Source organism: Zalophus californianus, chromosome 7, assembly GCF_009762305.2.
Source record: "Zalophus californianus isolate mZalCal1 chromosome 7, mZalCal1.pri.v2, whole genome shotgun sequence".
NCBI classification, from domain to species: domain Eukaryota; kingdom Metazoa; phylum Chordata; class Mammalia; order Carnivora; family Otariidae; genus Zalophus; species Zalophus californianus.
This window is the reverse complement of record NC_045601.1, coordinates 143,041,287-143,064,724: the sequence shown is the minus strand read 5'-3', so window position 1 is coordinate 143,064,724 and position 23,438 is coordinate 143,041,287. Positions and strand designations below refer to the sequence as shown.

The window sequence follows — 23,438 nt, the reverse complement described above, 5'->3', positions numbered from 1 at the left end:
ATTGCTTTCATGAGGGATGGAGGTCTAAGTTGCCAGGTTTCCTGAATTTTCCAGAAAAGCAAAAACATGCTAATTTCTCAGAGCTCTCAAGTCTAAACCCTGGCTGTGAACTCTTTAAATGCTAAATAGCCGATAGGACGCTTGGATGAGGATGGGACTACTGTGGGCCACGGAGCCCTGGTTTCAGGGCCAGGTGTTGCTCTCATTCGAGGCCCATCACGGGGCGTTATTTAAGTCTAGTTATATGTTGACGAGATTTACATGTTAGAAGCCCCTGATGCAGACAGATTAAGAGGAATGAGTGGTTTAGGAACATAAATAACACAGTGGTGGTCTACTAGCTTAGGGGGCCACGCTGGGCTGGTTGGGTTTCAAATGGCACCCCACAGACGAGCAGCTGCGCCCAGCAAAATCTTTAATACAATTAAAGAGCTGTGAGCAATTTTCAGAGAGCCTTAACCTTCTTATTCATCTGCTTCTTTCACCTGAGCCTACTTGAGTTCAGATTTCAGTTTCTGCCTCCCTGGGGAAAGGGCTGTGGTCCCACGGGTTTCGGACAACACCTCTGCCATGGGACGTGTCACTGAGAAAGGATGGATTGGTCTGTGCTGTCTCACAGTGAGGTGGCCAACCCTCCACAAACAAGAATTTGGGGCAAAGACCGGTTTCGTTATCGCGATTTTACTTGAGTGATGAGACTAACGTCTGGGCCTCGGGGGAAGGTTCCTGCACGGGTTTACTATGAAAGAGTGATGTGTTAATAAGTGCTTCCTCCAAGTTTGACATGAAGCAGGCCGGTCCCGACCTCATTGGCATAAGCATCTGAGGAAGGAGGGGATTCTGACTCTCCTCCAGGCTGGTCAAGAGCCCTGCCGGGTTCAAGGCAGCATGAGTCAGAAATAGCAGGGGATCAAGTGACTTTGTTTTGGGTTGATTTTTTCCAACTCATGGAACACCTGTGCATATTTGAATTAGAGGCCATGGAATTAGAGGCCATAGAAAGGGAAACAGAGTGAAGACACTGAAGAGAAAGAACGATGGAGAAGTGTCTCACTGCAAACACCAGGCTAGCCCTCGGCATTGTTCTGCAGTTGCTAAGCTCTGTCTTTGATAACTTTTTTTTTTAATGTTTTATTTATTCATAGAGAGAGAGGCAGAGGGAGAAGCAGGCTCCCCGCCTAGCAGGGAGCCCAATGTGGGACTTGATCCGAGGACCCTGGGATCATGATCTGAGCCGAAGGCAGCCGCTTAACCATCTGAGCCACCCAGGCGCCCCGTCTTTGATAACTTTTTCCATCCCTTTCTCTGAGGCTTTTCTCACAGGTCAGCGTCCGCTCTGACTCAGAGACCCAAGAATAACCCTCGGGGTTTTTCTGTCATTGAGAAAAATAAGTTAATAACCCTTTTCTCCCCAAACCACAAAGGGACTGGTGAATGGCAATAAAAGGGCGACGTGCCACCACTTCCGTGCCCGGGCAGGCATTGCCAATAACCACAGCTCAACTGCGCTCTCCCAGGCTTGGAATCCTTTCTGAGCCAGCTCTGCTATTTCTAATCAATTAGATTTGCCTCAACAGCCAAAACCTGCATTTGTATTCCATTGCTTTGTAACAAATTACCACAAGTTTATCGTCTTAAAACAACACGCATTTATTACCTTGCAGTTTCCATTGGTCAGGAAACTGGGCATGAATTAGTGAGGGGTCTGCCAATGCTGCGGTCAACGCGTCACCCAGAACCACCATCTCCTCTGGGGCTCACGGTCTCCCTCCAAACTCAAGGGTTGTTGGCAGAATTTAGTTCCTTGTGGTTGTAGGACCGAGGCCCTCAGCAACTGAAGGCTCCCTGCTGTTCCCTGTCGAATGGCCCTCTCTACAACATGGCAGTTCTGCTTTCTCAAGGCCAACCCGGAGAGTATCTGGTGCTGCCTGTAATCTCTCCTTTAAAGAGCTCTCCTGATTAGGCCAGGCCCAGCCAGGATAATCTTTTGATTCGTTCAAAATCAACTGATCAGGGATTTTTTTTTTTTTTTTTAGATTTTATTGATTTATTTGACAGAGACATAACGAGAGAGGGAACACAAGCAGGGGGAGTGGGAGAGGGAGAAGCAGGCTTCCCGCTGAGCAGGGAGCGCGATGCGGGGCTCGATCCCAGGACCCTGGGATCATGACCTGAGCTGATGGCAGGCGCTTAACGACTGAGCCACCCAGGCGCCCCTGATCAGGGATCTTAATTACATCTGCAAAATCCTTAATCTTTGCCCATATGACATAGCCTAATCATGGAAGTAAAATCTCATCATACCCACAAATCTTTCCCAAACTCTAGATAAGGGAATTACATGAACATATATATACCAGGGTCAAGAATCAAGCTGCCATCTTTGGATTCTGCTTATCACAAAACCTGTCATCCTTGCAATAGAACCTGGATTTTGAGCTGCTGGGAATCTTTTTTACTTTTTATTATGAAAATTTTCAAACATACAGAAAAGTAGAGAAAATAGCACAATGAATCCCATATACCTATCACCTAAATTTAACAGCTGCTAACATTTTGCCATATTCGTTTCATCTTCTTCCTGCCAAAGTATTTTAAAATAAATTGCAGACATTATGACATCTCTACTCTAAATATTTTAGTAAGAGCATCTCTAAAAAGTAAGGTCCTTTTTCTATATAACTGCCTAATAAAATCAATGCTCCTCTAATATTATTCAACACACAGTCCATATTCCAATCTCCTCAAGTAGAAACCAATTCTGAGCGTGTTCTGTATGCCTCTAACTCTCAGCAAGATGCCTGGCACCTAGCGTACTCCGGAAAGGTTTAAGTTCAATCAAAATTATATCCCTGTTAAAAGCAACACTCCCAAAGTCCATTTTCCCTTAGTGCCCCTTTCCTTTTCTTTTCACTCTGGGTGTCTGTAATGAGATATTGATGTTATTTAGAATCCACAGTAGTGCGGGATGGAACATAATGGAGCCAAGGGATGAGAGCTAGAATGTGTTACCCTTCTCAGGGATGTTTGCATTTTTAAAGGGGCCACCAGAGAAAGACCCAAACACGTGATGGGGGCAGACTGAGGAGGGGCTCATCCCATGCCCTGGAAACCCTATCCGGCTGCTTACCTGACACCCCCAGGTAAAGAGGGGTATGAGTAATAGCGCAGGGGGCACTTGGACTCTCTGAATGCGATAGCAGTGTCCGGGCGGTGAGAGGGAGCTGCTTCGAACCTTTCCTTCCTTTACTCTGCCGACATTAGGAGACATTAGGGAAAGGAAGCCTGGCAAGTGTATCCACTTTGATAACTGGGAGATTGGACTTCTTACAACCTCTTAGCTACGGGTCTGTGGGCAAGTCACTCGACCTCCCTGGATGTCCACTTCCTTCACCATAAAAGGGCTATCATAAGGGTTCCAGCCTCGTGGTGCTACTAGGGGATTAAGACCTAATTGTGTCAGCTCCTTGCATAGTGCCTGGCATGATGGCTGTTGACATCTGAGAGAACTGAAATGGTGGTGATGGTGACACGTGGGACAGTACAGGCGGGTCACCAGTGCCCCCACCATGCCTTTGGGCTGGGGGAAAGGCCGTGCTGGAGAAGGGAGCCCCTTTTCCTCAGCCTCGACCTCACCCAACCCCATGTCTGGCCGAGGGCACCACCCCGGGCAGGAGGGGCCAGCCAAGCCAGGGAAGACCACTCTAGCCCCGGGGGTGCAACAACAACTTTCTTCTGGAAAACATGGTGTGTTTGCCAAGAGTGGATCCCCAGGCCGCCATTTTCAGTACAAGTAGATCCATCCTGACAACTTAGTCTGAGTGGGACTTGCTGGTTTGCCCTCTTTGAAGGGTTTCGCTCTGTGTCTGGGTGGAGCTTCGATGGACAAGGCCGCAGGACAACAGCCTCTGTGGGCCCCAGGGAACGGAATGGAATTGAGTTCTGTGTGTCCCTGAAAAGACCACAGTGACCGGGCCACTACACAGCTAAGCTTAGGGAATGCTGCCATCTCAGATACTGGTGACTTCCTTCCCAGGGACACTGGGACTTGGCTGTCTCGTTCGGCTGCCCCCACCGTTCCCCTGGCTCCGTGTGGGGGATTCTTAACCACGGCAAGGCGGAGCAGGGCCTGCAGGCGGCAGGCGGAGCTCTGCAGACCTGTCCCCGGGCCGTGGTTGTCCACGCCAGTCCTCCACTGACCGTCCTGCACAAGGACAGATGAAGCCAGCAGTCCTTCCTGACCCCACGGGGTGCTCTGCTTCTAGAAATTTCTTGTGGTCTCTTCTACACTACTGGTGGTCTCCAGAAGCAGCTGAAGCCAAGAGCTGATGCTGGGCGGGTCCCAGGGAGCCAGAGAGGCCCATGGAAGGGGGAGAGTGCAGGGCGCCTCGGTCCATGGGGCCACTGCTGTGCAGTTGGCCCCGCACCCGAGCACCAGCATCAGCTCACAGGGCCGCCCGCTTCCTATTGCTTGCTGCTCCCGCTTTCCTCTTACCTGGCAAGGCTCCCCCGATGGGCTGTCGACCGGAGCCCTCTCCGACTCTCCCCGGGGCTCCTCGCCCCGGGATCCTTGCATGGGCTGGGGCAAGCCGTGGGGCTGCGGATACAGCCTTCCAGCGCCCTGACGCCCAGACGGCCCAGACTGGAGCAGAGGGTGTGCCGCCGCCGGTCTCCAGCTGTCGTTCTGGCTCCATCAGCATTGCTCGCGGATGTCCACTCCCTGGGGCACAGCGGCTGCTCCAGGCTGGCCTTCTCAGCTCCGTCACCCTACCCCCTCCCCAGGGTGGGGGGCAGAATTCCTCTCGTGGCTTCTGGCTCCTTTAAAGCCATGAGCTTAAAAATTCGGAAGGATGTCAATGAGGAGGTCACCCCGAGCATAAAAAAATGAAGAAGGAAGCCTTTTAGGACATTCCCTGTTATCCCCAAGTTACATATTCTCCTGGGCTCCAGTTTATCCACCTGCTAAAATTGTCCATTAACATCCTCTGCTCAGACAGAGGGCAGCCCCCCCCCTTACCGGGTGTGAGCTTCTCCCCACGTCTGTTTACCCCCACAGTTCTGCCAATTAGGGAGAATTCGGCTGTATTTTGTTTAGAGGCCCCAGCATTCATACTGATGTAAGGATTATTTATATACCTTCACACGTGGCATTCCCTGTTTCCTCATGATCCAGAAGAACAATTGCTTCTTTAGAAGACTTACCCTTCTTCTTGCTGCCTTCATGATTGAGTCCAGGAGCGCCATTACCCAGGGCCCCATTCCAGCTCCTATCGAGGAGAAAAAAAGGGATGGGAAACCCGAGAAAGGGAGACACTGTGAATAATTCAAGGGGGGTTCTGTTGGTTGAGAAAGTGCTCTCTTTGTATGTCCATTGATCTGGACCGATATTTTAGCTGTTTCCAGCCAAGGATGGACAAAAGAGAGGGTGTGGAGGGCAAAGGGAAGGAGAGGAAGAAGAAGCACAGAACAACTACAATGAACAAAAATAAAAAGGAATGAAAACAGCAGAGGGATTAGAGAACTCAGGGCTTAGTGACGGATCCTGAAGCCTTTTATTCTCAGGTTGGTTGGTTGTAGACGGATATAAAGAGCCCCAAAGTTAATCACTAGAATAACAACTTGGTCTCTGGTTAGAAGCAGAAAATTAGCAAAATAGCACATTTTCTCCATAGTGTTAAGCTAGTCTATTAAGTTGGGGGTGGGGGAAGGAGGATCCTAAGGGAATGGAAACCATCTCGAAATATGTTCGCCAAATATAACCCCCTACGTGCACACCAGGGTATCCTCCGAAATAGCAAGGCTAGAAATTGTTGAACTGCGTATGAATGTGTGTGTGTGTATGCATGCGTGTCCACACATGCACACACACAGTGGCACTTCACTGTCAAGACTGGGAAGACCATGAGCTTGGGCAGGAACACTAAAAAACAAACCTGTTCATTTTGTTTTGATCTGATACAAAGCCACTGTCTCCATGATCTAAGGATAAAGGCAACACACAAACACATGAGACAGGGGAAGTCATCTAGGATCCCCAGCCTCCCACCCTACAGCTGAGTGCTCACATTTCTTTCACTAAAATCACTCAATGTATCCTTTTCGTCGGATCTGCTCTGCAACTTGCTTGTTTCATTTAGCAACATAACTTGAATACCTTCCTATGTCAGTCAAGAGCCATAAATATCTTTATACTGGGTCCATACAGCTAAATGGAAATGCAGGCTTGCAGAGTTTGGGCAGTTTAAGTATACCTAATCTGACTTACTGAAATATACACACATATAGATTATAATTGTAAAAATGGGTTGTACTGGGTGAGGACTGAAGCATCTGATTAATTATTCACCTTGCCTGGAGTCTCTGACTTCTGCACCCATGGGGTGCGGCCTCTGAGTCCCCAGATGGTGGTAATGTAGGGTGGAACCATTCCCCTACAAAGGGCGAATCTTTGCGCCCCGCCCCCCTCTCCCACCAAAATGAATGCCAGCTTGGAACCAAGACATTCCCTATCCCCTTGCAGGCTGATCCCTTGGTGCCTGGTTTTCAAGGCACCAGAGGTGTTCTCGTGCTTGGGAATGGGTGGCTTGGCACTTGTCCCCGTCACAGAATGGAGAGAGACATCTAGAGCCAGAGTCTGCACACAGAATAGCCAGGCAAGATGGAGAAAACAGAGCCCAGGATATTTGCTGGCTCTGAATGCTGCCGCCCAAAGTTTTGTTCCCTGAGGATTTGCTACCAAAAGAGCCAAATTAATCCAATCCTTCCATTTTCAAGTCAGTGACAGACAATTTGTTTGCTAATACTGGGTTAAAGGGAAAAGAGCAAATACATGTAAACGAGGCTGCAAAGAACCTCAAGAGATTTCCCCTCTGGACCAAGAGGAAGCTTTCGTTCTATCTGGATGGCTTCAAAGGGACAGAAAGGATGCTGTTTTGAGCCCATCAGAGGACACGGCATGAGAGGAATTGCATGGGCTTGCAAGCACCCCTCTAAATGGCACCAGTGACAAAGGAAATGTGTGAGCTCTGTTCTTTAAATGTGTTCCAAGATTTCATTAGTAACAATTTTCACATGCAGAAAAGTTGCAGGAATTACAGTGGGAACATCTACACTCCTACCACCTAGATTCTATCCTTGATGTTTTACTCTACTGGCTTTATCTCCTCTCTATCCGTACCTCCATTCCTCTATCGAACCATCAGCAAATCTTATTTTTTAATGCTTGACACTTCGCTCTAAACACTTCAACATATCTGTCATTTAATCTTTGTTAATTGTTCTTAAAAAATTTTTTTAGTCAAGTTTATTGAGGTATGATTTACAGAGAGTACTTTTTATAAAGAGTACTTGTACTTTACGGCACACAGTCCTATCATGTTGACAAACATCTGTGGCTGATGAATACTTTCTAACTACCTACCTCAAAGATCAAGGTCTAGACGTTCCACCCCCCAAACATTCCCTCCTGCCCTATTTGCCATCCAGCCCTCTCCCCAGACTTTGTGAACCAATGATCTCTCCAATGATCTCTTTTCTGTCTTCTAGATTTGCCTTTTCCAGAATATCTTATAGATGGACACCTATAGTCTGGATCCTTTTGAGTCTGGTTTCTCTCACTCAGCTGAATACATTTGAGGTTCATCCATGTTGTGGCATGAATGTTTGTTCTTCATTACAGATAGTATCCCATTACTGGTTGTACCTTTATAAGGTGTGATTATTTGCAGGTGATAAGATTTCTAGTCAAGAATCCTGGGTAGACAGCAGAGTGGACAACCCCCCAGGTCTCCATGGTCTTCATGTATCTGTTCCCCTCTCAGGGGAAGCTGTAGGCAAATCAAGGACAATGCATCTCTCTGGAGCCCCCCTGTGCCTCATCTATACTCTGGAAGTATCGGTGAGACCTACTCAGGGTGCTCAATCGGGGCAAAACGATTACAGTTCAGAATGTGTCAGACCAGTCGTCCAGCCTCCTGTACGTGGTTGTAGAAGCTCTATCCTAGACGGGGATCGCTCTCACCAGAGGGAGATCCAGAATCAGCACACAGCTGTATTGGCCCCCATAAGCTAAGATACAGTCTCGGAGGACCCAGGAGTCCTGCTGGAGTTGGGGAGATTTCTGGCTGCCCCGTTCTCTCTCCGTTTTTCCTCCCTAACTCAAATTAAAATGTGTTTTGCATCAAGAGCGAGAACATCCTGCAGCCAAAGGAAAAGAGTGAAAGGATGTCTTGATTTCTTAAGGAGATCATGTACATTAGCTTTCAGCTTTTAATCCAGCTTTTAAATGAGTAGCCCAGACATTGTTAGAATTCCCCCAAAGGACAAAACTTGATTTCCTTCCAAATAGAAGTTAAATGAAGTTGAAGTTGAATTTAACTTCACAGTTAAAATGAAGCTGTTTGGGTTTTAAACTGAGAAACCTAATCCTCAGGGTGAGATGACATATTCTTTTGTTCACCGTCCCTCAATGCAAGCTCCATTTCTATGTCATCTGTGATGTGGGGTATGGCGAGCGGCCCCTCCAAGGCTATGGGACTTGCTTCCAGGTCTTTGATCATCTGCGAGGCGCCAGTTGGACCACTTACCATCGTGGCGTTCAATACACAAACATCCTTTCTTGCCTAGGCCAGAAGCTTGGCCACGGTGTCTTGTGCACCCCGCCTTGCATCACACGTTAGGGGTACCCCTTCCAGCACTCTGCTGCCCCGGTCATCCCAGGCGCAGTGTTTTCCGGTCCCAGATACAACCCTGTTTTCAGGGCCTCGCCTTACCTCTTCCCACATCAAACCAAACCCACTCCCCAAACAAACCCATCGCTTCCTGACGCCGGTGTGGCCCAGACGCCGGGTCCCAGCGTGTCAACTTGATAAACACGATTCCAACCTTACGCTTTTGTGGCTCGAGCTGATTTCACCTATATTCTCTCATTGGAAATGCATAGCTACTCTGTATGGTAGAAAGATCTGTATTATCCGCTTTCACTTGTGTGGGAACGAAGGTTCCGAGAGAAAGGAGCGACAGGGAGTACCTACCGTTTCCCCTGGGACAGGACTCCCACCAGGCACCATGCTAGGTGCTGAGTCATTCTTTCACTGAATGCTCCATCCAACCCCACGAGGTTGGTCATTGAATCCGTTTTGCAGGGGAGGACTTGGAGGCTCAGACAAATTGAAGGGCTTGCTAAGGGCCTCATAGTTACTAAGTGACAGAATACAGCCCAGATTCAAAATCATTTCCTCACAATCCCCGCTCGTTTTTACTGCTAAAACTTTCACTTGCCAGCACTCCGGCTCAAATCAACCGACTCCCAATCTAGCCATTTTTCCAGCCCCCTGAGAAGTCTATTTTGAAAATTCATCTCACTCTGCCCCCACATCTCAAAGTTTGGGTCCCACTGAAATGCAGACAGCTCTGGGGGTCTCCCAAAGGTGGTCTCCAGGGCTGGCAATGTCTGCCCCAGTAAAGGGGGTGTGTGGTATCTACTGGGTGCCGTGTGTCCGGAGCTTTGCTCAATGCTCAGGAAGCTGAGAAATACACATAAGGAGAACACTAGCAAAGTGTTAAAATCTTTGTGGAATATCTACCCCAAGTGCCCAATTTCTTTACTATGCCAGACAAGGGTGGTGAGGACCACTGAGAAACTGGCCACCCAACCCGCTTGGGCTCAGAGCAGAGCCTCGTCTGGAACAAACAACCGGCTTGGGCCAGACAGGTGCCCCCTGCATCTCGGGCAGAACTAGGGGAGTTCAGGCAGGCTCAGCCTGCCCTCTGAGAGCAGGGTTGTGGCCTCCGGAGTTCCAGCCCTGCTCGTGATCCCTTGATCCGCAAGACTCGCCTCTCCCTCCCTGTTCGGCTGGTTCCCATCCTGGTGGTGGCTTCTGACCCTGTTTCCCCACAACTGCGCAGAGGCTCAGCTGAACGGCGGAAGAGGGTGGAGCGAGAGCGACTCCACTTGAGTCGCTGCAGGATGTGGTGACGCCCCCCCCCACCCCGGGGGCCCTTTCCTCCCCAGCACAGACTCCCAAGCGCAGTTCAGGGCTGCTGCTGGGTTCCCCAGAAGACGCCTCTCTCCATACCCACCAGGACCCCCCAACTCCACCTGCTCCTAGGTCATCGTGTGTACGTGGTCACCCTGAAACTGGGGACCTCCTCCATGCGCCTTCCCTTAGATTGGCACCTGGAGACCAGCCCCTCCCGTGGAGGTCACGCTCTCCACTTTCCTCTCTGACCTTGGGGAGAGGTGCGTGCGTCACCACGGAGCTCCTGCCCTCCCCAAGCTGCAGCAGGCTCGGCCACCAGTGAGCCCTGCGCTCTTGTATCCTTCAGCGCCTCCAGGTTCATCCGCCGATGGCGGGGCGGAATCTCCACCCCTCTCTAGAGTCCGGAGGGCTGGGCGAGACCGAGCGTGGGAAAATATTTAGGATAGTGCCCGAGAGCATACCTTTACAATTTTAGTTATTTTAAAAGTATAATTTATTATGAAAATATACAGAATTTATCATGAAGTTCTTAATGGGCTTACTCTTGTTTTACTGTTTGAAAAATGGAACACTTGCTTCTAGGAACCTGGGGGAATCCAGAATGTGGCATGTGCCTGAGTGGTTCCTTTTGGCCGTTGCGGTGTCGGGACTGTGGGGCCCTGGATGTCAGCCAGCAGACCCACACCCCAGCAGCCAGTGAATGGCAGGGGGGCTCAGGAGCCAGGACAGACAGACGGACCCGCCTCTTCTTGCCCTTGGCCTCCACTGGCGAACACGCGCGTTCTATCCCCCTGGTCTTCAGCCTCTGCTCTCCTGCCAGGTTCCTTTCAGGGGGAATTCCCGCGCTATACCTCGTGATTCCCCCCGATTTACTCTCTTTAAAATGGTCGTGGTCTTGCATTTAAGACCGCTATGATCTCCATTATACACCATGAATGGTCACAAATTCAAAGAAATCACAAGGAGAATTAACGCTCCAGATTCATACAACCAATTTCTTTCAGAGTATACATGAATTATTTTTCACTTTTAAAAATGTACAGAAAGAGAAAATAAAAACACACAGCAACTGGAAATAGAATACCAAATATTGACTTGTAGAAATTCTCAGGGCTCCTTATTTTTCAGGAGAAACAAGGACTTACAGTCAGTGTCCCCACTATTTACATCCTGAACTTCCAGAGTGCTTTAGGAGATGAATCTCTTCCATCTGCTCTTTTGCCCTTCATTTTTCATCTGCGAAGCAAAGGTACTCTTTAGACTACTTAAGGTGCATTATCATAAATCTGAATTAGTGAGACCCCCACATAGTGAACCTCAGCTCTCCTCCATGCCTGTGGCCAAATGCACACCATTAAAAATATCTAATAAAATCGTCAGGAACAGCCAAATACAACCAAGGGAAGCAGTTCCCCTCTTCTGCACACAGTAGCTCTGACTAATCACACAGCCTCTTGTGCAGTATTGAGTGACTTTTCACCTTTAGTGTTACCTGTAAATAGCTCTCATTTATAAAACTGTCTTTCTGAACACAGTGCTTTCAAAAATGACTCATGTGTGACTCAGAGAAACCAACAAGCTCTATAACTTTGAATCTCATGCAATTTCTTTTCAGTTTCTTTCATTCACGAAGTTTCTTGGTGGAGCCCTCAGGGTTTTCAATATATAGTATTATGTCAACTGCAAATAGCAAGAGCTTCCCTTCTTCCTTACCAGTTTGGATTCCTTTCTCTTGTCTGAAAGTTGGGGCGAGGACTTCTAGTACTGCGTTGAATGAAAGTGGTGAGAGTGGACATCCTTGTCTTGTTTCTGACCCTAGGGGAAAGAAAGGCTCTCAGTTTTTCACCATTAAGTATGATGCTGGCTGTGGGTTTTTCACATATGGCCTTTATTAGGTTGAGGTGTTTTCCCTTTAAACCTACTTTGTTGAGGGTTTTTATCAGGAATGGATATTGTACTTTGTCAAATGCTTTTTCTACATCTATTGAAATGATCATATGATTTTTATCCTTTCTCTTGTTGATGCAATGAATTACATTGACTGACTTGTGAATGTTGAACCACTCTTGCATCCCAGGAATAAATCTCATTTGATTGTGGTGAATGATTATTTTAATGCATTGTTGGACTCAGTTTCCTAGTATTTTGTTGAAGATTTTTGTATCTATGTCCATCAGAGATATTGGCCTGTAATTCTTTTTTGTAGCGTCCTTTTTCTGGTTTTGGTATCGGGGTAATTCTGACCTCATGGAATGAATTTAGAAGTCTCCTTCCACTTCTATTTTTTTGAAATAGGGTGAAAAGAGTATCAACTCTTCTTTAAATGTTTGGTGGAATTCACCTGTGAAGCTATCTGGTCCTGGACTTTTGTTTGTTGGGAGTTTTTTGATTACTCAGTTTCATTGCTGGTAACTGATCTGTTGAAATTTTCTATTTCTTCCTGATTCAGTTTTGGGAAGTTATATATTTCTAGGAACTTATTCTTTTCTTTTAGGTGGTCCAATTTGTTGGCATATAATTTTCCATAATATTTTCTTATAATCCCTTATAATCCCTGTGGTGTCGGTTTCTTGCATTTCTGATTTTGACGAGTCTGGCTGGAGGCTTATCAATTTTGTTGATCTTTTCAAAGAACCAGCTCCTGGTTTCATTGTTCTACTGTTTTCTTTTACTTTCTATATCTTTTATTTCTGCTCTAATCTTTGTTATTTCCTTTTTTCTACTGGTTTGGGGTTTTGTTTGTTCTTTTTCTAGCTCCTTTAGGTGCAAGTTTAGGTTGCTTAATTGAGATTTTTCTTGCTTCCTGAGGTAAGGCTGAATTGCTAAAAACTTCCCTCTTAAAACAGTTTTGCTGCATCCCAAAGATTCTGGACTGTTGTGTTTTCATATTCATTTGTCTCCAAGTATTTTCTGATTTCCTCTTTGATTTCTTAATTGACCCATTCATTGTTTAGTAGCATGTTATTTAACCTCCATGTATTTGTGGTCTTTCCAGATTTTTTCTTGTGGTTGATTTCTAGTTTCATAGCGTTGTGGTTGGAAAGGGTGCATGGTATTATGACTTAAATCTTTTTGTCTTGTGGCCTGACATGTGATCTGTCCTGGAGAATGTTCCACATACACTTGAAAAGAATATGTATTCCACTGTTTTAGGATGGAATGCTCTGAATGGATCTGTTGGGTCCGTCTGGTCCAATGTGTCATGCAGAGCTCCAGTTTCCTTGTTGATTTTCTGTTTGGATGATCTATCCATTGATGTAAGTGGGGTGTTGAAGTCCCCTACTGTTATTGTATTACTATTTATTACTTCCTTTATGCTTCTTATTAGCTGCTTTCTGTATTTGGGCGCTCCCATGTTGGGTGCATAAATATTTACAATTGCTATATCTTCTTGTTGGATTGTTCCCTTTAGGATTACGCAATGACCTTCTTTGTCTCCTGTCACAGTCTTTGTTTTAAAGTCTAGTTTGTCCCATAGAAGTATTGCTACCCTGCTTTCTTTTCACTTCCATATGCATGAGAAATGCTTCTCCATCCTCTCACTTTCCATCTTCAGGTGTCTCTCTAGGTCTGAATTGAGTCTCTTGTAGGCAGCATACAGATGGGTCCTGCTTTTTCATCCATTCCATCATCCTATGTCTTTTGATTGGAGCATTTAGTCCATTTACATTCAAAGTAATTATTGATAGGTATGTACTTATTGCCATTTTGTTACTTGTTTTATGGTTGCTTTTGTAGTTCTTCTCATACTTTCTTCTCTTATGGGTGCTGGCTTTCTTTAGTGATATACCTGGATTCCCCTTTCTCTTCATTTTTTGCGTATCTATTACTGGTTTTTGATTTGTGTTTACCATTAGGTTTATACATAACACCTTCTGTATTCAGTTGACGGTCACTTAAGTTTGAACCCATTCTTTATTCCTCCCTCCCCCACATTTTAGGGATAAGGTGTCATACTTTACATCCTTTTATTTTGTGAATTATTTCACTGATTTTTAAAGATATACTTAATTTTACTGCTTTTGTGTTTCCTACTTTTCTTACTCCTGCCTACGGTCTTTCCTTTCCACTCAAAGAGTCCCCTTTAACATTTCTTATAAGGCTGGCTTAGTGGTGATGAATTCCTTTAACTTCTGTTTGTCTGGGAAACTCTTTAGCTCTCCTTCTATTTTGAATGAGAGCCTTGCTGGATAGAGTATGCTTGGCTGCAGATTTTTCCTTTCAGCATTTGACTATAGCATGCTACTCCTTCTGGCCTACAAAGTTTCCACTGAAAAATCAGCTGATGGCCTTATGGGATTTCCCTTGTATGTAACTATTTTCTTTTCTCTTGCTGCTTTTTAAATTCTCTTTATCACTACTTTTTACCATTTTAATTACTATGTATCTTGGTGTGGACCTCCTTGGGTTGATTTTGTTGGGGGCTCTCTGTGTCTCCTGGATCCATATTTCTGTTTCCTTCCCCAGATTATGGAAGTTTTCAGGTATTATTTCTTCAAATGAATTTTCTGCTTCCTGTTCTCTCTCTTCTTCTGGGATCCCTATGATGTGAAATTTATTATGTTTGATGGTGTTGCTGAGTTCCCTGAGTCTGTTTTCATTTTTTATTTATTTTTCATTTTTATTTTTTTCTCTCCTATTCAGCTTGACTAACTTTCTATTACTCCATCCTCCAGGTCATGGATCCATTCTGCTCCCTTTGTCTACTATTTATTCCATCTAGTGTATTTCTAATTTCACTTATTGAGTTCTTCATCTCTGATTTGTTCTTTTTCATGTTTTCTATCTCTTTTTTGGAAGGTCTCACAGAGCTCCTCCACTCTTCTCAAGTTCAGTGAGTATCTTTATGACTACTACTTTAAATTCTCTATTTGGCATATTTCTCCATGTCATTTAGCTCTCTCGCTATGATTTTGTCCTGTTCTTATATATGGAATATATTGCTCTGTCTTCTCATTTTTACCTGCTTTCTGTGTCTGTTTCTATGTGTTAGGAAAATCAGCCACATCTCCTGCTTTCAAAGGTAGTGGCCTTGTGGAGAAGAGGACCTGGAGTGCCTTGGAGTGCAAGGTCCCCTGTTCACCAGAACCTGGCACTTTGGGAGTGTCTGCTGTGTGTGTTGTGTGCACCCTAGTGCTGTGGTTGAGCCACAGTTGTCCTCAGTCCAGTCATCTGCAATGGCTCTCTTTGCCCAGTTGTGAGCAGGGTTTGGTCCCTGTGTTGTTAGTGGGCCAGTCTGGGTTTCCCTTGGCCTTGAGTCAAATCAGAGCAGATGTTTGGCAGAGATGCAGTAGCACTGACCTGCAGGATGCTTTGTTCTCTCCTGAGAAGCTTTCACTGCTGGGCAGGGCCAGCAGTCAGAACAGATGTCTACCCCCAGCCCCCTACTGGGGCCACAACAAACTGGTATATGTGGTTATCTTCCCCTCTCCTTGGGATAGGAGTCACTTGGGAGTGGTGCTGACTCCTACTGGGGCTACTTGCACACTACCAGGCTTGTGGCACCTCTTCAAATGGGCTCCAGCCAAGGACATATTGGAGGGTGCAGGTATATGGGGCAGGGCATGTGGTGTTAGCAGAGGTTTACAGGTCTGCTCTGTGAAGGGACCTGGAGCCACTTTAGAAACTCATGCCCAGGGCTGGAGTGGGTGGATTCACAGAGCAAGGAGAGGGGTGCACTATTTGAAAGAGAGGTGGAGAATATTCCTGCTGTGCTGGTTCCTGTAGGTGTCCATGCATCTAAGCTGGGAGGCGGGGTTGGGGTGGGGATTGACACTCACCAGCTTTTTTGTTTTTGGAGAGGACTCCCAAATATTCCTGCTCCTCCAGCACACACTCTGGGATCAGTAAGCAGATCTCCCCCCGTATAACCCAGGCATTTTTCAAACTGCTGCTTCTATGCTGTATCTCAGTGGGTCTGTTTGTTGCGATGTCCTCTTAAGGGCAGGGACTCAGTTTCATCTTGCCCTCCTGGCTTTCCCGGAACCCAGCCTGCTGATTTCTGAAGTTCCAGGTGTTAAGCCCCGCTGATTGTAAGAACCAGGCCCCTCTGATTTCACAGCCAAATGTTATTTCTGCCCTGTGCAGGTTCCCTATGCCTGGAGTGCCTGGAGTGAGGGTTAGTTTCTCTCCCCTCTCCATGCTCATGGCCTCCGTCCCTCTCGAACAGCACGTTTAGCTCCCAACTGATCTCCACCCTTCCTACCTTCTTCAATGTGGCCTCTTGTCTGCATTTAGCTATGGAGAGTCTGTTCTGCCAGTCTTTGGGTCATATTTTGGATTATTTACACTGATGTGGGTATTATCTAGTTGTACTATGGGACAAGGTAATCTTAGAATAATGCACCTGAGCCATCTTTCCCGGAAGTCTGTTCCTGCCATTTTTTGAACACCTTGCTGCTTTTACATTTCTAACCCTTAAAAAGTCTTATTGTCATGATACCCAATGTTTCCCCAGCTCTGGCCTCCCAGAACATGATTGCTCAGTAGATAGTTTCTCTATATATCCAAGGCATTAGTTCTAAGTAGCAGAAAATTTAAAAACCACCAGGCACTTACTTGAATTTCTTTGTCTAGAAACACCCTAGAACTAAAAAGTGGATGTTTTTAAATTACCTTTTTACACCTTTGCCTATATCTTAGATCAGATTCTTCTAATTCCCACCACCCACGTGAACACCAGGACCTGTAGGTGGGAGTGGGCATGAGGCAGAGAGGGGTTCCCCCTTAGAGTTAGATGAATAGAATGACACCTCGACTTGTCATCTCTGTCTTCCCTCTCCCCCCATCTTCTCTGACTTTTTTTTCCTCCATTTTATCCTAATTACTAACCTAACAATGATATTTAACCCAGAGTCACCAATTTGGCCCCTGAGAATGTTGTGAGGCAGAAAGAATAGGAACTTCACTTTTCAAATAAGGACCTAGAAACATAGAAAATCACTTTGTGTGCCATCAAAGGACACTGTGGTAGGAAGGATATCACCAGATTACAATGAGCGTGGAGAAGAACTGAAGACAAGACACTGGCAGGATCTAGAAACAATATCAACCTTTGCTCAGCCCAATGGCTCTTTGGCTCTGGGGGGTCCTCAAACAGGGGAGGTGGCTCTAGAGAATCTTCTGGGGAAGTGTAGGCAAAGGCCCTCCTTCCTCTCTGGTCACTCATCAGTGAGGCTGCTCTGGGACACAGACCTGGAGACCTTCAGCCGTTCTCTTTCTCTGACTGCTCTGAAAATGAATCTACTGGATAATGACATCCATATTTCTAAAATTAATTTATGCTTTACTTGGATTTTCTCTTTTTCCTGCCTCCAACTATTTTTGACAATTAGTAAATAAATCTCTAAAACTTAGAATTCTTGTTTGGGCTGGTTGAAAGTACAATATTAGTTATATGTGTTATATTAAAAAGAAATATATTGCCCTTCAACTGTAGATGATTAAACAAACTGAGGTATATCTACACAATGAAATACTGTGAGGCAAGAAAAAGGAATGGAACTGATACGTACCTTTGAATTATGCTCAGATGCATTATTCTAAGAGGAAGAAGCCAGACTCAAAGGGCCACCTACTGTATGATTCAACTCACATGGCATTATGGGAAAGACAAAACTGTAAGGTTAGAAAACAAATCGTTGGCCACCAAGGGTTGGTTAGAGAGGTTGGCTACAAAGAGGTCCAAGGGAATCTTTTTTGTTTGTTGGAACTCTTCTATATCTTGATTGTGATGGGGGTTACACTATTGTATACATTTGCCAAAACTCAAAAAACGGTATACTGTGAGGGGTAATTGTACTCCAAGTAAATTATACCAAAAAAAGAAGGAAGAGAAATGTATCTAATTTCATCAGATTTATGGGATTATTTCTACATAGGTCCCCTTGCCACCAACCTTCATTATAAAGCAATTATATGATTCGGAGAACAAAGGAATTAAGGACTTTCATATAATAGGATAGATTTTAGTATGGTCCCTTACCAGCTCATACTACAAACAAAGTCCTCAGCCATAGTCATGCCACATTTGCCACCATTTTCCTCCCATAATTGCCGCACATGACCCTCTTGCTAGGCAGGACCGGTCTCCCCGCCTCAAACACTGAGAGCTCAATCTCCCATCTGTACCTTTTCCAGGGGGTCACCCTGTCCAGAAGGGCTCTACTTTTCCCTCTCTTCTTCTTCCACTTCAGCTCACTTCCAGCATCAATAAACACCCAGGAAGTGTGTGTCCTGTGTGCAAAGGAGATAATAAACTAGCTATGAATCTTGTCCCCAAAGCTAGTCATATAGATCCAGGAAATGGGATTGATGCCAACACGTTAGAAGTGTTTTGACAGAATTATTTGTGAATTTTATTTTCTTTCGGTTCATCGGGGTTATCTAATTTTTTTTTTTTTTTTGGCATTGAACACTTATTACTTTGGTAATAAGAAGGGAAAGCAGAAATTAAGGCCTTAATAAGTGGTTTGAACCAGGGGTTTTCGGACTTTTCAAAGTGACAACTAGACATTAGGATGTCAAAAATTAGAAATTATCACTATCAAAAAAGGAACTGGTGGGAGGAGATGCCCTGTGGTATCCATTACAAATGGTAGACACATCCATCTTAATCTGTGGTGGGGCTCCTCATTCCCCATAAGAATCAAGCTGAAATACCAGATTGATTCATTGGAAGGCACAGGGGAAATTTGTTTTTGGAGAAGTGTCATTAATTGCAATGAGCAGATCCCAGGAGGGAAAAACAGGACGGACCCCAGGAAGGCTCTTACGTGTTTCATGTTAAATACAGCTCAGTTCTGTTTTCATTCTTTAACTAAGTCACGATGATCTTTTGGTTAAGGGAAAAAATGTTTTCTTTCTTACACAATTTCCACTAATACAAAAGGAGATATTCACTTCGGTTTATTATTCAAAGAATAACAAATCAATTTTACTCACAACAAATTTCAATACTAGTTGCTTTGTAATAGGATCTAATGTGATACATATTGGAGGAGATAATTTATAAAATGAAATATGCTACATAAAAATATCCTATTATCTCACCTTCTAGATATAACTATTGTTAACATTTTGAAATATGTCTCCCTAGTCTTTTGTTTATATACATATTTATACATAATAACTGAATCATATTATATATAAGATTTTGGTAATCTTCTTTCAATTGATATAATCTCTAAAAATGCCCCCGATAATGAAAATTTTTCAAAAGCTGGATTTTTAATATGGTATCTATAATATTTCATCATACAAATATATCAAAGCCTACTGGCATCTCTTTCTAATTGTTCAGAATTGCATAGACTTAATACCTTTGTACAATTTTTTTCACATCTGATTATTTTCATAGAAAAATTCCTCTGTGATACAAGGGTATAAATATTTTTAAGTCTCCCGGTGCATATTGCTCAGTTTCCCTCCTTGAAAGTGGTAAATTTATCTTGAGAGTGTTAAGAGGGTGCCTTAACAATTATACTACATTATGAATAGAGTATCTGTGTCAAAAATATACTCAGTGGTCAAAGGTGGGGTAATCTGAGCATCAGAAGAATAATGCCTGCTATTGGTTGAAATACATCAAATATATAACAGTCCACATTCATAATGAAACACATAAAATATCATTGTCCCCTTTGGAGCTTGCTAGGACACTAAGTTTTTATCCTCAAAATACACTTTAAAGAAGTAAATCACACATTTGTCCTTTCTTCCCTGTACAAATTCTATTTCAAACAAACTAAGAAGATGATGAAATCCCCACTGTAAATGTAGAAGGAATAAAAGAATTTATAAAAATCATCATTTTGCAATCCTCATGAGACCATGGATAGAGACGATGATCATTAATAGATGTCCCAACTCTCAATGAGAAGTTATTGGGGAACTTGATAATGAAGGGATCCAACTGACATCACGTGAACCTACCAAACAGTCTTAACATCACTACAAACAGGACAACTGGACTCGGGACTTGATGAGTAAGAAGCATACCACGCCACCCGTGAGTAGTCTTACCAAAAAAAATTGAACTGGAATCTAATCAAGATCTTATCTAATCTAGATCTTACTACTAGTTTATAGGAAGTATAAGGAATAGAAAAATAAGCTAGGCAACACCATGAAGAAGTAACCAGCCCAAATCAGAATGTGGAAAACCCTACAGGACGAATTTTCGACAAATAAATAGGCTTTGTTGGCTGAAATACTGGGGGAGTGCAGTGTGATCAAACAATTGATGTTGAAAACTTCTGTGTAGATGAATTCCTGCTTTTAAAAATGGAGAAAGAATAACAGAATAAGAAATTCTTTAAAAACTTTTTAAATTTTTTTCTTATTATGTTATGTTAGTCACCATACAGTACATCATTAGTTTTTGATGTAGTGTTCCATGATTCATTGTTTGCGTATAACACCCAGAGCTCCATTCAATATGTGCTCTCCTTAATATGCATCACCAGGCTAAATTCTTATTTATTATATCATGGAAAGCCAATATTATACAATGAATATTATATACAAACTCTCTTTTTTGGTGGCACATTCTGGATATTACTGGATTTGCTTTGGCCAGAATTTTAAATATTTTCTCTATGTTTCTGATTTTCTGGGAACATATATCAGTTTGCAACTATTATGTAAAGCATTAATAAGACTTCTGAGTTAGTCAAGATGACTTCCCATATTTGAAATCGCAAGGTCAATTCAACACTTTGGGTAGTAACCACCAGGTGGTGCCACTTTCTAGTTTTTTTTCTAAACCCAACATAAAACATTTCTTTTGACTTTAACAGAAACAAGAATATAACACATTATTCACTCATATAAATTTTTCTAAAACCTTAGCTCCTAATTAAGTAATTTTGTATAATTATCTACTTTTAACATTTATTGACAAACCTAAATCCCAGTTATGGGCCCTTGTCACTAAACACAACTGTTTTCAAGGATTGTTTGACCAAACTTTTTTTCTCAAGGTGAACATTTAGTTTTTTCTCACCTTTGGGATTTTCCCAGGATTTAGATATATTTGAGAATTTTACTTCATACTATACAGTAATGAAATTACCTTTCTTTCTTCCCTACTGTGAGCTTCTTGGGGACAAATATGATTTTATTTCTCTTTGTAACCTTATGCTTGGCAATATTTGGTTCATGGTAGGAGCTCAGCATATGTGCACAGAAAGACCATAGAACCAGGAAGTGTATGAAATGCATCCCTGACTCTAGATTTTGTAAATCTGAGTTCCTCCTGCTGTTACTATCTTTCTTGCCAAAATGAGACATCTTTTCCATTTCTCCATACAATAGCTCTTTGGGATAAATCAGTTATGATTGTCTTCTACATAGCAGTCTACAGAGAAAAAGCAAAAAGTAAACACCACCTCATATTTCTGTCTGTACCTTGACTTTTTTCAGTACTAGTAAGTCTTTATATATTCATTTCATTTTTTACAGAGGAAAAAATGAGGGGGAGAGGAGAGAGTTGGGACGTGTTACAAAATGACAAAGGGAAAGGAAGTGCCCAGTCGAGCACAATTAACCATTAAGTAAATATCGTCCGGTAATAGGGTCTCCAAACCCCAAGTTCAGAAATGAGGGGGAGAGGAAAGGATCAGGGAATGAACAGGCATGCTTTCCTAGCCCTCCCTCCCTCCCCATAAATCCAAGATTTCCCACAAAGCTTTGGTTTCTAAGAAACATGGTTTTATGTTCATTTGCCTCTCATTGAACAATTGCGTGGCCACTTCGACATACGTTTCTTACAACCACAGAAAAGTTCCTGCATGACATACCTTCATCTTCCTTTCCTTGGTCTGTGATCCCCTCTTTCTATGTGGAAAGACCTGCCACCTCTCTGCCCTGACTCTCTCTCCTGGATTGGAGATCAAATGGGTTTGGCCCATCCAAATACAGTAGCACGCGTGTCTCATGTGCATTATCACAAGACATGGAGCTTAAGCAGGAGGATTGGGAGTGAGGGATGGAGTGGTCCAAGTTTTCCACAGAAATGGTTCAGGAGTTGTGGAGTCACAAGAATTAAATGTGCGTGTGTGGGGGGGGGGGTGGGGGTGGGAGGCGTACCTTGACTTTTGAAGTTTTAGTTTCTTTCTACTTGGTTTTTCTGGCAACACACTTCTAAATCACTGAATCATCCCCTTTCTTGAAAAATAATCCATCCCCATGTTCAAAACCGGTTTTTGCTCTACCATCGTAGAGCGTCTTGGTTAAGCCTCCTTCATTCTATCAGCAGTTTTAGAATACCAGTGGAATACAACTGTTTTAAAACAGAATTATATGGTAGCTTTCTCTTGGTGGTTTGGTTATTACATGAGTGTCACTGTGGTAGTCCGAATAATGCCCCCCAAAGAAGTCTGCTCTGGTCCCTGGGACTGTAAATAAGTCGGGTTCCATGGCAAAAGAGAAGGCAGGCTGCGGGTGGAATTCATATGGTTCATCAACTAACCTTAAAATAGGGACACTGGGGCCCCTGGCTGGCTTGGTTGGTGGAACCTAGTGTGCCTCTCCTGAACTTGGGGTTGTGAGTTTAAGCCCTACCTTGGGTGTGGAGCTTGATTAGAAAAAAAAAATTGGGCAATCCAGCGTCACGACCAGTTAGAAAACAAGTAAGAACTAAAACCAAGGGCGCCGGAGAGGGGAGGTGGGCAGGGCCGCGTGAGACCAGCAGACCGGAAGAGGAGTTCCTGACTTAATTCTTGAAGAAAAGACTTAATCTGAACGCACACCAAAGGGAAGAAGAGCAGAACACAGACAAATACATGCGAGATGTGAACTCCAAGCCTTAGAGTAGGCTGCTTACGTAAGTGGACAGGCAAGGTGGAGACATTAGAGAACCGGGGGGGGGGGGGGGGGAACCTGTGGCAAACTGCAGAGCCAAAGCCTAAAAGGCATTTATGTCATTTCTTCAAACACTGTGTTAGCCCTGCCACCCCCCCCAAAATGTCTGCCACCTGTCTGCATGCCAGTCTGAAATCTCTGGGAGAAACAAGCTCATTTCTTTAAGCTATAACCTATTGACCTACCGTGTCTAAGGGCAATACCTAGCGGGTATTAGAACACCTCCAGACAGTGAAGGGATCCTTACCCCTGAGTTTTTTTTCTGGAATTGTTTTTTGAAAGACGACCCGGAATAAAAGTCGGAATCGGTAAAATTATTTTTTTAAATTGCAAGGTGAGAAAGCAAAATTACAAGGAGACAGTTTGACATTTTAAAGTCAGAGCTTATGTGATGAATGTTCATAATTATAGGAAGAAAAAAGGTAATGGAACGGTGGAGGAAAGTTTATCACCATCAGGCCTGGAACTTTTATTAGCCATGCGTTGCTCGTGATGTTCTCTCCCATCACCAGTTGCTAAATGCTCCTGGATTCGTGACTATCTGTCATTCAGTGGACGAAACCCTTTCTTTTCCTTCTTTCTCTTTCCTCTTAG

General features: G+C 44.1%; 1 protein-coding gene across 3 annotated transcripts in view; it reads left to right on the top strand.

Annotated features, from left to right (window-relative positions):
• Positions 1 to 23,438, top strand: part of RIPOR2 (RHO family interacting cell polarization regulator 2) — a 221,607-nt gene that overhangs the window by 968 nt on the left and 197,201 nt on the right. The window lies entirely within an intron of this gene.